Source organism: Manis javanica, chromosome 1, assembly GCF_040802235.1.
Source record: "Manis javanica isolate MJ-LG chromosome 1, MJ_LKY, whole genome shotgun sequence".
In the NCBI taxonomy this organism is placed as follows: Eukaryota; Metazoa; Chordata; class Mammalia; order Pholidota; family Manidae; genus Manis; species Manis javanica.
Window position 1 is genome coordinate 159,442,843 of NC_133156.1, and position 14,535 is coordinate 159,457,377.

Genomic DNA, 14,535 nt, shown 5'->3' on the forward strand with positions numbered 1-14,535 from the left:
CCAAGTCATGATGACCTCTCGGACGCAATCGAGTTGGGGCACTGTCGTTACTGTGCCCCTGGAGCTGAGAGGTGCTGCCATCCGCGACCGCCACCATCATGCCGGACCACCCCCAGCTCCGCGCCTATGCCTGGGAGGCTCGGGGACCTGCCGGACGACAGCTGGAGGTTTCCTGCCCCCGGGCTGGGTGGGCAGAGATGGTAAAAAGCCATCGGACAGCCACGGTCAGGTTCCTGCCAGTAACACTACCAGCAGGCGCCCCGGCACACGGCCTCGTCGCCTCAGCCTCCACTGCCCGCCAACCCCACCCGCCGTGCTAATCGATATCCCACTGGCTCCTCCCAGCTACAGTTAGGAGGAGAAATTACAAATAACTAAGTCATTATAGACTCATACTAAATGGTGGGGGCAGGGCCGGGAGGGGAGTCAGGGAAGGGCGGGGGGTGCTGGCTTGTGTATTTGGTTTTGTGTTTTCCTCTTGACCTCCATTCTAGCCTCCCCAGAGCCCACCTCCCACCGCTGCTGCTCACCCAGTGATTACAGCTTCCAGCTAGTGCCTGCAGGGCTCCAGCAGGGAAGGAGATAGACCCCAGCCACTGCAAAAAAATTGAAAATATTCAGAAGACGCTGTCAGTATATTATAAATTAAAGATCCGTGCCTACTGAGTAACAGGCATCAGGTTCTATTGTAAGTTTACATCTAGAGCAGAAGTTCTTCAGGGCTCACACAAACCTCAATGACTACAGCTATAACTCACTTGGACATACAGCTTTGAAGTCACCTTCTGCAGCCTTTTGTGACAGCGACTCTCAGGTCTCCCCATCTTTCTGGGCACCCTCGCCCACCCCACAGCCCTCACACCCTAATGTTTCCCTCAGCTTCCATAAAATCTTCCAGTTTCCAGGCAGTGCTTCTTTTGAGTCATGAGACTCCTCTATGCTTTCCAATAATCTCTCAGTAACATACAGAAAATTTTGCCTTACTCATCTGACGTCTGAGCACTGGCCACGCCTCTGGGGAGCAGGGATAGTGCCTGACTCATCCTGCAGTGCCCCAAACGCACCCACTGCCTTCTCATCTGTGTGTAATGTTGTTTAAGATACAACCCCACAGAAACCCACCTGCACGAGAGTAACCTGCTAGCCGCCGTGACGGCCCTGTGAGCTTCATGCAGAGCCCTGAGTCATCCGTCCTCTTCAAAACACTCATGAGCCCCCAGGCAGGCAGTCACTTGGCCATTCGGGCAGCTCAGAGGAGGGCCTAGCTGAAATTAATCACCAAGGAGAATGCACCTTCTTCAGTGTCCCGTCACCGGGCTGGCACTCCAGCCCACAGGAAGCGACATTCGGCGTGTTTGCCACATCATCCCACTTTGCCTAGCACTGCCAGAGGTTCACACACCATGACCAAGGGACACTCCAGAGGGGAAAAGGAAGGTGATGGTCACACCTCTAACCTGGCAAGGAGAGACAGCCGAGCTTGGACGACCAGGGACAGTTCCATCCCAATGCATGTGTGACGGACCACACAGAGCTTTTAAGCAAGAGACTTTAATGTGGTCCTACGGTGAACACTGTTTCGGTCTCTGTCAGCTCCCAGCCAACCACTGCCCATTTCTCTGTGAACCACCATGCATCAACCACGTCTTTTACTAAGCCTGGCCTGTGTTCTGATGGTTTGACATCCCTCTGAGGGCCAGCCAGTTCCTAGAGAGAGCAAACAATGTGCCCATAGGTAGGCCTCTCAAATGCAATGCAGCCAGTGCAGGGCCCACACCCCCGCCACCTCAAATGGGTCCTCAGTTTCTCTGTGCACTTAGTTCCCCACTTGGGCAGCCCCTTTCCCCCTCAGAAATCCTTCTGAAGCATTCCAACCTCCTTAGGGTTGAGAAAAGTATATGAGAACAATTTTTTTCTACACTGTGTCAGGGAGAGCCCAGAGCTCAGCCAAGGGCAGGCTGAGAGCAGTCAGAGAGCAGGGTGAGGCAGGACAGGAGAGGCTGTGGGCAGGAAACCCTGGGGTCAGGGAGAAGCAGGGGCAGCCACCATCCTAGGAGCCAGCTAGAAATAGTCTCTGAGCCCCACCTCAGACGACTGAATCAGAAACTCGGGGAGGGACAGAACAACTGGGGCTTCAGAAACCCCCCAGGTGGTTCTGGCATTGACAGAATTTTGAGATGTGCTGCTCCAGTGGTTCTCAACTCGTTGCACAGGAGACCCCTTTAACAAATACTGAGGCCCAGGCGCACTCACACCGATGAGTCCAGGGCCAGGGTTGGGCCCGACAGTACTTCATAAGCCCCCCCCCAGGGGTTCTGAGGTGTTGCCTGCCAGGGCGGAAACGCTGCCCAAGGAGCTGCCCCGCTCACATTCTCCACAGCTGTACATTTGGCTGCTACAGGAAGAAAAAGCAAATGAGCAAAAAAAATTCCAAGGCTGACTCATAGAGAACAGTTAATCAGAAAGATAGAGGTGAAGCTAAGGTTGCTGGGCTCAAGGAAATTGGCCTCCCAGATCAGCTGGGTTTCCAGGGCTCCCAGTCAGGGCAGCTGGGGTGCTCAGACCCCCATTCCCACTCACCACGCTCAGACAAGACCAAGGTCTGGGTGAGCATCCCCAGTCACTCATTTCACAAATATGTTTTTAAGTACCTGCTCCAAGCCCAGCATTGTTCTAGGCTCAAAGAACTCCCCTTCTAGTGGAAGGAAAAGATGAAAATAGAGATGTAACCAAAAACGAGTGTCAAGGTATAACCAGTGAGATTCTGGTTAAGCAATAACCCATTCTGAGGTCCTCTACACAGAAAATTCTCTCCACAAAGCAGAGCCATTCACACGTACCTTCTCCCTGGGTCTGGGCTCAGCAGTCAGCATTCTCACCCACAGAGTGTGCCACGCGTCCCCCTTGGACGTCTAAGCCTTGATCTTACTACCCTAACCCGGTACAAGTAGGGGTATCAATAATGCTGACACTTTTGGGAGAGGACTTGGGTGAAATTTATTCTGATCCCATCTCTATTAATAAGGGTTGCTAAGTAAGAAACAAACAAAATGATAGCCAGTACACACGACCTAAATACTTGTGAAAAAGAGTCACACAGCATAAAGTGATGATAACAGTGACAACAGAGAGTAACTATTTGTCCTACGTGTCTCTGTTCAGAATGTTCTGTTAGCCCGCATTCACTTCTAAGGTGTACTTGACACATTCCCAACTGCTTTTTAAGATACGTACCTTCCCCGAACAATTCACACTGACCTGCTTCTCAAAGCAATAGCTGAGAATCAACTAGGGTAGTGAATGGTCCCTTACTGGAATCATGGGCTCATGCCGTTCTTGGAAGCCTATGAATGGAGATGCAACAGCCCCTACCCTGATTCCCAGGAAGCACCCCTCACCCCATCCATGCCTCAGGAGGGTGAATGACCCAACCAGCAGTCGTCCTGGCCACTCTTCCAGTAACCAAGATGAGCAAGAAGGCAATGTCACACTCTTATGCAGCCCTGGTCGAGGGTGGATTCTCTAGAATTCAGTCAACCCAGCTGTTAACCCTCTTCGGATGTTAGAATCCCACAAGCTGCCAGCCCCAAGCTCTGGCTCCTCAGGACGCCCAAGACAGAAGGAGCCAGCTGGCCCTCTCTAACTAACTGCAGTGAGCTGTCCAGGCTTTTTGGCCAGCTTGGGCCAAATAATAGTAGAACTAAGCAAAATACCAGATGGGGCTTGTTTAGTCAGACCATGGTGTGTTTTGTCCTCTTACTTAGAGACCCACAGACTGTAGGGGCAGGAAGGGGCTTGGAGCCACCCTTCCCCTTAGATGAGGGAGCCGCAGGCAGTAGGATTTCACCCCAGTTGACTGAGAGCTGAAGCCATCCCCTACTCCCTGATGAGCTTTCGGGCCTCACTGGCTTTGGCAATTCTTTGAAAAAAATCAGTGGGGAAAATCACTTTCATATGAGGCTCTGTGCTCTCCAGGTACAGCTGGCTTCTTCGACGACACAGAGCCAGGCCTTGCAGTGCGATGCTGGTGGCCTATCCTGGAGCTGTCTCTGGGTCCAGACAGACTTGGGTGCCTAATCCAGCTTCAAACCCTCAGCAACCGCAAGGGTCTTAACCTCCCAGAGGCCACATTTCTGCAACTGTAAAAGGAGGGTCATGGGAATAGGGGCTCTCACTCACAGAGTGGGCACTAAGCACCTGACTGGTCCAAGTATTCCATTCACATAACTTATTTAATCATCCTGAGGCCCCTGTGAGGTTAGTATTAGGATGTATTAGCAGCTCCATTTTGCAAGTAAAGAAACTGAGGTATTCAGATGTTAAATAACTTGTCAAAGGTAACACAGTGTAATGGATTGAATTGTGTTCCCCACCAAAAAAAGATATGTTGGAGTCCTAACCTCCAAGACCTCAGAATGTGACCTTGTTTGGAAATCAGGTCTTTATGGAGGCAATCAAGTTCAACTGAGGTCACCGGGTCTGAGCCAGTACAACCGGTGTCCTTATTAAAAGGGAAAACTCAGACACAGAGACAGACACACACGGAGCGGAGATGGTGTGGAGGCAGGTGGAGACAGCTGTGTGCGTGGGGTGATGCAGCCACAAGCCCAGAGGACCCCAGAGTGAGGCAAAGGGTCGTCCCCATCAGAGGGAGCTGGGGCTGCTGACGCCTCAGTCTGGGACTTCTAGTCTCCAGAGCTGTGAGCTGCAAATTGCTCTTGTTCTAAAGTACCCAGTGTGTAGTTGCTAATGCCCCTGGGTAGTTTGTGGTGGAGCTGAGATTCCAACCAGGCCCCCTGGTCCAGGGCCCATGCTCTTCCTCACCTCCCATGGGGCGGGACACCAAGGCCAGCTGTCCACTCAGTGCCAGGACCTGGTGTGGCTCACACGTGGTGGGGGTGGAGGTGGTTAGCTAAGCATGCCAAGAAGATGGGATAGGCAACATTTGTGGGTTGGCCATCCACATTCTCAGAAGAGTAAAACACACAAAGAAAGATGGCAAACATCTCCAACAAGACTGAAGCCATCCACTAACTCCCCAGCGTGTAGCGACAAAACAGTTCAATCCAGCACGTCATGCCCCTGCAGAGCTGGGAAGGGTGGGTTTGCCATAGTCTCTTTCTAATGGGTATTTTGCTCTGGAGGTTGAGCCTATCACATTCCATTGAGAAGATAATTACTCTGCTGTTCTTGCCATGTGGAATGAGGCCAGGGCAAAATGCCTTCCCAGGCAGGCCCATAAGAGGCCCTGTCCACACCCGCCCCCTGAAGCTGTCACACCCCAGGGACAACACCGCATGACCCCAACCTGGGTGCCGTGTGCTGGACAGAAGCACAGCCCCAGCACAGCCCAGTCTGTACTACTGATCTTGAACAGCCACCCTAAAAGGGGAAGCGCAGGTAAGCAAGAGTCAGGGAACCCTCAGAAATCAGTTACCAGTTCCATCAAGCCAACAGGTTTTATGAAGCAGACTCCAGTTCAAGGAGGTAAAGTGCAAAAGTGAATATGATTCTCTACTAGTTGGGGGCCTCAGCCATGCGTCTTAACCTCAATGCCTCTGTTTTCTCGTCTACACAGCAAGGACAGAAATAGTCTCTATTTGGGTTGTTTTACCATTGAACTAGCATGTAGGAAAGTGCCCGGATGTGGAGAGCCAGTGGCACAAGGTACCAAGAAAGGTTGCCCCAGGGAGGTGAGCACCACCTAGAAATAGCTCTCTGCTTCTCCAAGGGTGGAGGAATGGCCTACCATGCTCCCAGCCCTGGCTGCCAGGGCCTTTGGCCCCTACACCTGTGCACAGCTGCACCCTGAGTGCTGAGACCCACCTGCTGCAATCATAGGGAATTTAGAGAGCTGTGGGCTGCTGGCTCAGTGTTGAGTCAGCCTGGCCAGGCCTCTGACCTTGTTTCTGCCAGGTCCCTCTCCCAGGTCAGGCCAGGACCTGCAGGAGTGGCTTCCTGGCTGTACACAGACACGTAGGGCCAGACATCTGGTGGGAAGAATAGTCAGAGGCCAGGAAGCTGGTCCAGGGGCTTAGAAGCCAGTGACCTCTGTGGAAGGTGGGTGGGGTGGGTGGTAAGATAGGAGGTTGGTGGGTGGGAACAGGAGTGAAGCCCAACCTGGTGATATGGGCTCCATTTTTCTTCCAGAGATACTCTTGGGCATCTGCTGGTGTGGTCCCTGTGCCTGGCCTGGCCTCGGGGGATGGACCCCTAAGCAAACCCGCAGTCTCCAGGCCTCCCTGGTTCTGATGACTGAGCTCTCAGCTCCTCCCTCGCAATCGGCTGCACCACACACTCCAGCCCCCAAGAACGGAGACAAAGGGAAATTGATGTTTATGAAGCGCATTCTACACTCCAGGCACTTGGTTCATGACATAACACACATCTTTCCATTTAATGTCCCCACCCTCCACGCACTGCGCCAAATCAGATAACTTTCCCCAGGTGATAAGGAAACTGAGAGGGAGGGAGCCTCAGGCACACAGCTCCTAAGGAAGAGACCCGAGAAGGGCCTCTGAATGACCCTGTCCCCACTCCCAGATCCTGGAGGCGGCACAAAGCCCTCCTGCCAGGCATGCCCCATCGCCCCCACCCCTGGTGTGGAGTAGGATGGAGACCCCTTGCCTGGCCTCTCTCCTGACCATGTCTAGGCCCCTTCCCTGTTACCAGAGGGTGGAGGGCCCATCTGAGTGATGCCCCTGCCCCATCTGGTCAGTTCTGCACTCCTCAGAGCCTTGGCTCTCACAGTGATGCACTTCTAATACCTGCATGCTCAGGTTGGGTTTTATGCTGAGTCCAAGCAGTAGAGCTCCGAAGAATTCCTGGGCTCAGGGTAACAGCTGGGAAATGGTCCCTCGGTCACTCACAAGGCTCTGACACATACACACACACACCGAGACTGCTCCGTCAGGGACTCAGGGCGGCCTCTTCTGAGTTGACAGCACTTCTCATCTTCCAGAGAAGCTCTTGGCCACTCAAGCCTCCTGAACACACTCAACTACCCAGCCAGCACCATAGCTGGGGTTGCACCTGAACTTGGGCCTGGTCTGGTGGTAAGAGGAGTCCATGGTGGTCTCTTTAATAGACAAAATCAGGATGGCCTTGTGGCCTCAGGACCCACCCCAAACCACTGTCAGCCTGCCGTTCAACCCCAGGCCCAGCCCTCACTCAGGGCCTTGATCCTGCAGACACCCACCTACCCCATTAGCACCAGGCTCCCACTCTGCATGCAGGGCTGACCCTCTTGTTCCCCGTCCCAGAGCAGCCCCTCCTGCCTCTTCAAACAAAGCCGGTGCAGGTTAACCATTCTCAGGGCCACACTCCCATAGGAGTCATAACTGGCTCCTGTCCCTGCACCGTGGAAGTTGTTAACCCTGGAGCAGGGAGCCAGAACTTCAACACCAACGCCCGCCGGCCTCCCCTGAAGAAGTGAAGGAGCCAACCGCTCCTCTGGGAACAGTGCTGTGTTTGTTCTTTCAGGCCCTCCTACTGCTCTGGTAACCACACAGAATATAGTATCTGGCTAGCCTTTCCTTGGAAAATAGTCAGGCTGGCATGGAGACATTAGTTCCCTTCCCAGTGCCCAGAAAGGAGGAGGGCGGAATGGCACTGAGGCCCCTCAAGTGCATGAGGACTGTTCCCACTTCAAATCTCCACCAGCCTTCTTTGCTAGAATGCCTCCTCCCTCCAGTGTCCACACCTGGATGGACTTCCCCAAGATGGTAAGAGGGAGGAAGAAGGAGTAGCCCAAAAGTGATGGGGTGGGCGTGGCAGCCATGGCACAGCCAGCTCCCTGCCTGACTGGCACCCAGCCCAGGAGGGCATTCCAGGCTCTTCCAGAGCCCCTCATGGGTCCTGCTCTTGGAGGGGCAGGAGGGTAGGTCCCCGCTCCCCAATCCCCTGCAGGACCAGGCATCTCCTCTGGTAGTTCTCAACCAGGGCCAGTGGAGCTTTAAAAAATCCTGATGCCCAGGCCCTATCCTCAGACATTCTGATTTCATGGGTTTGAAGTGTGTCCTGGGCATCAGGATTTGTAAGAGGCCCAGGGGAATGCCAGTGTCAAGCCAAATGGAAAAAGAGCAGCTTTCTGTTCCAAGCAGGACTTTCTTTTGGCAGCTGTGTGTCCCATCTGCACATGCAGGATGGCCTGAGACATCGGATTCTCTCTCATGCAAAGACAAGACAGGGGCTCTTGGGCTTTCTTAAACTCTCAGGACTGGACTGAAGGAATTTTTTTGGTGCAAACTGGCCTGATAGATAACATCAGCTGGGGAAGAAGTCTGCAGAGTTTGCGGCTGGCACCTCCACACCACGACCTTGCCACCAGGTTACAAGGAATGCAAGTCCAAGACCAACCCTTCCTCATACACAAGCAGACACTTTTGAACAAGACTCGTTTGTTAGCAAGCAAAGAGAAAAAACGTTCATGCAACCTATTCGGTGGGCTCAAGTCAAGTTCCAGTTCTCCATTCTTATAAGTACTCTGTTGACTAACACCTGGCATGAAATATTCAAGTCAAAAGCCAACCCAGAATTAGGCTGCTACAACCCACCAGTGGCCTGGGCTGTCTGCAGGAGAAGCCAGGCATTATCCCAAGGCAGGGTTCTTGTGTCCTACTTATGCAAGAATGGAAAACTCTCTGCAAGATATTGTAAACATCTATGTCAAACACCTTTCACCTCAGCAATGAGAATCCATTTCTGAATGCACACTACAGCTCCCTGTTTTCACCAAAAAACAAAAACCCCTGCAGTCTCCAGTTGGTGGCTGATTGAAATAGAGACAACAGGAAGCCTCCTCTTGGGTGTGGACGCACCTTGGCCTGAGATCCCTTGAGCAGAATACTTGCAGCACCTGGGGCATAGTTTAATCTCAGAACTACACATGAAGTCACATGTAGATGCCCACATGGTTTCAAAGTCAGTCACGTAAGGCACGGAGAGGGGCTCAGCCTCCCCTCCAGGTTTCTGCCGAAAGGGCAAACCTGAATCTGATCACAATCAAACACCAGACAGAAAGGAGGAGCCTTCTATAGAATCTTCAACCATGCTCTCTAAAAGCACCGATGTCCTGGAATGCAGAGAACTGCTCTGACCTGTTCCCACTTACCAAGTGTATAGTAGAGATTCTGTTGATCCATAAGATAAAATTCACTAAAAGCATTGGTGAATCCTAAAAGCATTGGTGGCTTGTTGTACGTATATATTTATCAGTAAACAAACACCCCAAACACCATTACTGCCGTTGCTGTTATCAAGTAGGAAACTGAAGCTCTGTTGATTGACATAGCTACTGCCAGCCTCTGAGCCCGCACCCAGGACCTGGGGATCACAGGCTTAACCTAGCCTGACCCAGGCCCAGGCAACTACCCCTCTGGGCTCAGTTCCCTTTGCCTTTACTGGGACAGGAATGAGCTGTCCCCTGGTCCAGGCCCAACCCTGTCACTTCCCAACCCACAGCCCTTGAACAAATCGCAGCCTCACTGAGTCTCCTTCCTCAAATAAAATGCAGCCACACTCTTACTGCCCAGCTCACCAGGCTGATGCAGGAATCAAATCACATGGGGTTTGTAAATGTTCTTTGAAAACAGTTGAAAAATAAACCTCCAAACATGCAAGTAAATAAATAAAACCAAAGCCATGCACATAAAAGATACTACTGCCTAGGAAATGCTACCTTCCTTCTTGCCCAGATTCTTCTGAAGGGAGTTGGGAGTGAGGGAAGCAGCCGTTACCACAGCATTTGAATTTTATGACACTATTTATCAGTTCCAGAGGAAAAAGAATCAGAGGAAGGGATTAATTTGGGTAACCCAGCCCCATTACTGATAGCTGGGTGATGTGGGCACTTGATTTGGCCACTAGGAGCTTCTGTTTCCTACTCAGTAGATTAAGAGGTGATAGTATTTGCTTATAAATTGTTGGGAGGATTAAAGGAGATAATTCACAGATAACCACTTTTATGCCTGTAGTATTTATAGTAAGTTCTCAGTAATTTATTTTACTATTATTATTATTTAAAAATAAAATTCATATTATTAGGTCCCTACAGGGCAAGATCTGAGAAAACCAGGGTACTAAAAACTCTTCAATTCAACAAGAATTTATTGACTGTCAACCTAGCATTGTGCCAAGCATTGTATATAAATGAGAATGTTCAACTCAGCCTCATTGAGTCTAGAATCCCACCGGGAAGATCTGCACATCCATGAAGACAGAACCCATGAGTGTCTGATTATGTATTTTCCCTCCTTGTATCATGTAAGCTTCTCACTGGGACACAGAGAACTTGAAGCACTGACCTCGATGGCGCCCCTCGTGGAGGAAGTGGACGCGGCGCCCTCCTTCCCGGGCAAAGTGCAGATGACATCATTAGGTAGCAGGTGGGTAGAGCATGCGCAGACCGGGGGAAGAGGGGTCTGGCCCAGGCCTCGTGCTCTTCCCCAAGCAGAGCAGGGTGGTCCTGGCCAGTGAGGCAAGTGCGCTTGATGCTTTAAGAGGCCTTGGTATTTTCCAAACACGAGGATGCTGAAAGGCCTGAAAGACTGCCGAGTAGTAATAGCACTACTTCTGCCACTGGCCCTTCCCAGCGTGAAGACTTCATGCGCGCTTTTCCACATAACCCTCCCCGGCGTGCTTGGACAGAGAGAGGTTAGGCGGTTTGCCAAGGCTACTCGGCAGTAAGGGGCAGTCCTGACTTCCTGAATCATATGGCAGGCCCCCTCCCCAGGCTCCCGACAGTACACAGGCACCGGGAATCTGGCTGGCAGTGCAGGTTCTGGGCCCACCCCCACCCCCACCCCCAGAGCTTCCAGGTCTGGAAGGGCACAGGGCCCAAGAATCTGCATTTTTAACCTACCTCAGTGAGCCTGATATTGGTCAATCTTGGACTATATGTGAGCAAAAATATAAGACTATCCTGGATCCCCGGGAAAACCACTGCATGACTCTGCCTCCCGCCCTTACTCTCCGGTTCTCTCTCTGATTCTGTGTGTGTCCCTCTTTATAAGAAACCTACGTGAAGGAAGTAAGGATCTGAGGAAAACAGTCCATGAATGCTTCTTTTCTGTAAGGAAGCAGAAACGTTGCCTGAGGGCAGAGAAGAGACTGTAAGAATAGAGACTTAGAAATCAAAAGCAGGCTTCTCTCCCGCTGCTCCCAGAGGCCAGCCAGGCCCACGACACCGGCAATGTTCAGAAGCTTGAGGAGACCAGATGGCCTGCGTGGAGGGCCTGAGGCCGCTGAGGAGACTGAGCCAGGCCTAGTGCATGCTGGGTGCACGCTGGTGTCCTTCAGTGAAAGACTCAGGCTCGCGGGATCCTTCAGGCTGGGCTGTGAGCACTGTCTTCCCATATGGGTCTAAGAACATTACCCACTGAGCACCTATGTCAAACATAGGCTTTGTCCAAATCCCCCTTGCTATGGGGTTTCAACCTGTGACAGGCAGGCTTAAAATGGAAAGCAGCTGTCTGAGTTGGCTCTCTGACTGTAGAAATGTTAATACTGAGTTTTCAGCAACCCAGTTTAGCTACCATTTCAGCCTTAGTCCCATACCTCCCTAGCCTCAGCCACTTCGTTAGCCACGGAGTACCCCAGGGGAGACTGAGTCCGCTGAATCCAGCCGGCCGCCCCTTGGCACAGCCCTGCCTTCCCTCGGCTGCCCACCTACTGTAGTCTGAATCACACCAAGGTTCTCTTGGCATGCAACAGAAAAGACGAGTTAGCTGGATGATGGCAACCTTCATCTTGAACTTGATACTATTCCCACTTAGGAGCTGTAAGGCAAACACATATTAAAAATGAAAGACTGAATTCTCCTTGTCAGAAATAAGGGAAAAGACTTTGTTCCCCTCCCTTTTCTTAGAGCACTGACTTCAGAAAACTTGGGAAGTTCTTTCTCTGTCTCTTTGAAATGTATATAAATCTTTTTTAGAACCTAAATGAGCTTTTTGCCACCTTTATGACCCAGGCAGATCTTTCTCAAGAGCCCTGGAGCCATTTCTTTGAAATTGAAACATCAAGGGGATAGCACATCTGCCAGATTTTATTGGAGGCCAGGAGCTTAACTTCAGCAAGCAGGTGCCTGGCTCCAAGTTGCAAGACTACTTCATGCCGTAAGGATAGGAGATCATCTGTCCTTTGCATACGGTCAATGAACTAACACAGAGAGAGACCCCAATTACCAGATAAATTTAGGATGAACCATGTGTGACAAGTGGTGATGACAAGTTCTCATATTTGGTAACTAGTCATTATTTATCTTAAGGCTATATAAGCAGTGGGTTGAGTCTGCTTGGCAGTATGAGCCGTGAGCTCCCCTTCTGCCTGTGCAGTGTCTTGGCGGATTGCCTGGGCTGTGCATTGTATTCTCATTCAATGCTTAGTTAATAATAAAATTGTTTTCTTTCTCTTCTACCTTGTGGAGAGATTCTTTTGGGTTGGGAGATTTTGTTTTTAATTCTATTTCCCCGGTAGAGCTAACTAGCCTCCCACCACCTTCTCCAGGGAGTGGGGCACCCCCAAACCTTGGACATCCTGATATTAGTCCAGCTATGGCTCCCTCACGGCTCCTCACCCCTGGGCAGTACTTGGAATGGACAGATGTGGGACCCCAAGCACTGCTGCTCACCCCCTAACTTTGGTTAGCAAGGAGGGTGAGGCCTTGCTGGATGCTCACCAGTGCGACCCAGTCAGGGACAGGGTGGTTGCTCAGAAGCCCACCTCGTGACAGAGAGCAGGGCTTCAGGATGGTGGCTTCTGTTGGGTTGGGCTGCCACGCCTGGATAAGCCTTAGGGGAGGGAGCGGGGGTGACATGAAGCCACAAGCTAAACATGCTTTATTTTCCTAGAGTGCCAAATACACAACTGATCAGTAATTTAAAACACTATTGTAATGAAAACAAATGGGGATTATATTACGCAGCTGGATTCCAAATTTCAGACTTGTTCCTAAGCTAACATGAGAGAAGACAAATACTTCCATGCCTCTCCCCTCGGCCTCCCCACCCCAGCCCCTGGAAGAGGTGCTTAGCTGGCAAATCTGAGAAGTTCTGCTCTTCTGCTGACAGGCCCACCCTGTGAGGTAGGCAGGGCAGGCTCTATCTCCCATTTTCAGGAGTAGCTCAGAGCAGTTCTGGGGGAGTGTGATCTTTCCATGCATGTGCACATGTGCACACACACACAAGGGGACACATGCTGTCCTGCTCTGGCCTGGCAAATGAGCCCCATCATGCACCACACTTCAGGGCCCTAGCAGGTAGCCAGAGGACAGAGGAGACTGGGAGAGCACCCTCTCCCATCATGACTCTCTATCCTGGTCGCTAGTGTAAGTCTCACGTGGAAGCACCAGGGAATTGTCAGAAAACACCCTTTACTCACCTTGCCCAACACAGCGGTAGGACAGCTGCCAGCCTCTGACTGCCCCAACACCCTGGTGGTCCCCCTACTGTACCAACACCTTGGAAGGTAGCCCTCCTGTAGAAACACAAGGGCAAATCCTGTTCCTGGTGGGACCCTGGCTGATACAGCCAGAAATAACCCTGTCCAAGCCTTCTCTTAGCATGTCACCACAAGGCCTCTGAACTACCCAGGTGAATGCCTGCATCCTGGAATAGTTCTCCCTAAGGAGAGGCAGTGGCAGTGTGAACAATCCCCCGTTCCTCCTGTGGATTGATCTCAGCTGGTTTACAGTCGACTCCTTGTGCGGCACAACCCCCCTCCCCACCCCAACCCAGGACCTTACACGGTGGCCAAGTCTGCATGGCTGTTGCTAAAACCTGAGTGAGTTATTCTCCTTGTAGGGTTCCGTGGGGCCAGGGCCTGGGAACTCACATGGCTGGGGTGGAGAGGTAAAACAGGGAGCAGGCAGTTGGGCGGTTCAAAGATCATTTCATCTAGTTTTCTAATATTCATCAAGTTGTGCGCTTTACCTTTTTAAAGGTGTGGAAACTGAGACCCAGAGGCTGTGAGGTGATCTGACCGAGGCCCCCCACCAGTGGAGTGGCCTGTTTTCTCTCCCTTGACATCTATCAGCATCAAAATCAGGATGGTCCGCGCTGACCGTATGTGACGCCCTGAGTCTTCGGACAAAAGCCAGAATTCGAAAAGCCAGACCCCGGTTTGTTTTAGAAGCTACACTGTTTCAACATAGGGGGTTGCGCAACAGCATTTTGCTTGCAAAGAAGCGACGCCAGAACTTCTCTGCCTGGTTGAGAAACCGCATGCGGTTTACTCTATGCAAAGCAGAAACACATTATGAAATGCCACTAACCAGAGCCCAGGTGGCGGCCATGAGTTCCTAGCTCCAGGGAAGAGGCTGTAGGAGGGAGTCCTGGGAAATATTGCTTTAGGCCAAGCCATTGAGTAACCTTTGGCTCAGAGGCTCCTAAATTTCTTAGACTCTGAAGTCAGCTCACAGTCCCTTCTCCCAACCCAGGATACTGGGAAAAAGGCTCATGGCCCAGGGCTTCCAAAGAAAATACTGGCTACCTTTTAGGAAGCTTTGCATTCAGAGGATCTGTGAGCAGGCCCCGT

General features: G+C 51.6%; 1 long non-coding RNA gene across 1 annotated transcript; it reads right to left on the reverse strand.

Moving 5' to 3' along the window:
* Positions 1–11,689: 11,689 nt before the first annotated feature.
* Positions 11,690–14,080, reverse strand: LOC118972678 (uncharacterized). Its single transcript, XR_005061749.2, has 3 exons — positions 13,932–14,080; positions 13,381–13,476; positions 11,690–11,777 (listed from the first exon to the last, which is right to left on the reverse strand). It is a non-coding gene; the product is annotated as an uncharacterized lncRNA (long non-coding RNA).
* Between the last annotated feature and the right edge of the window lie 455 nt (positions 14,081–14,535).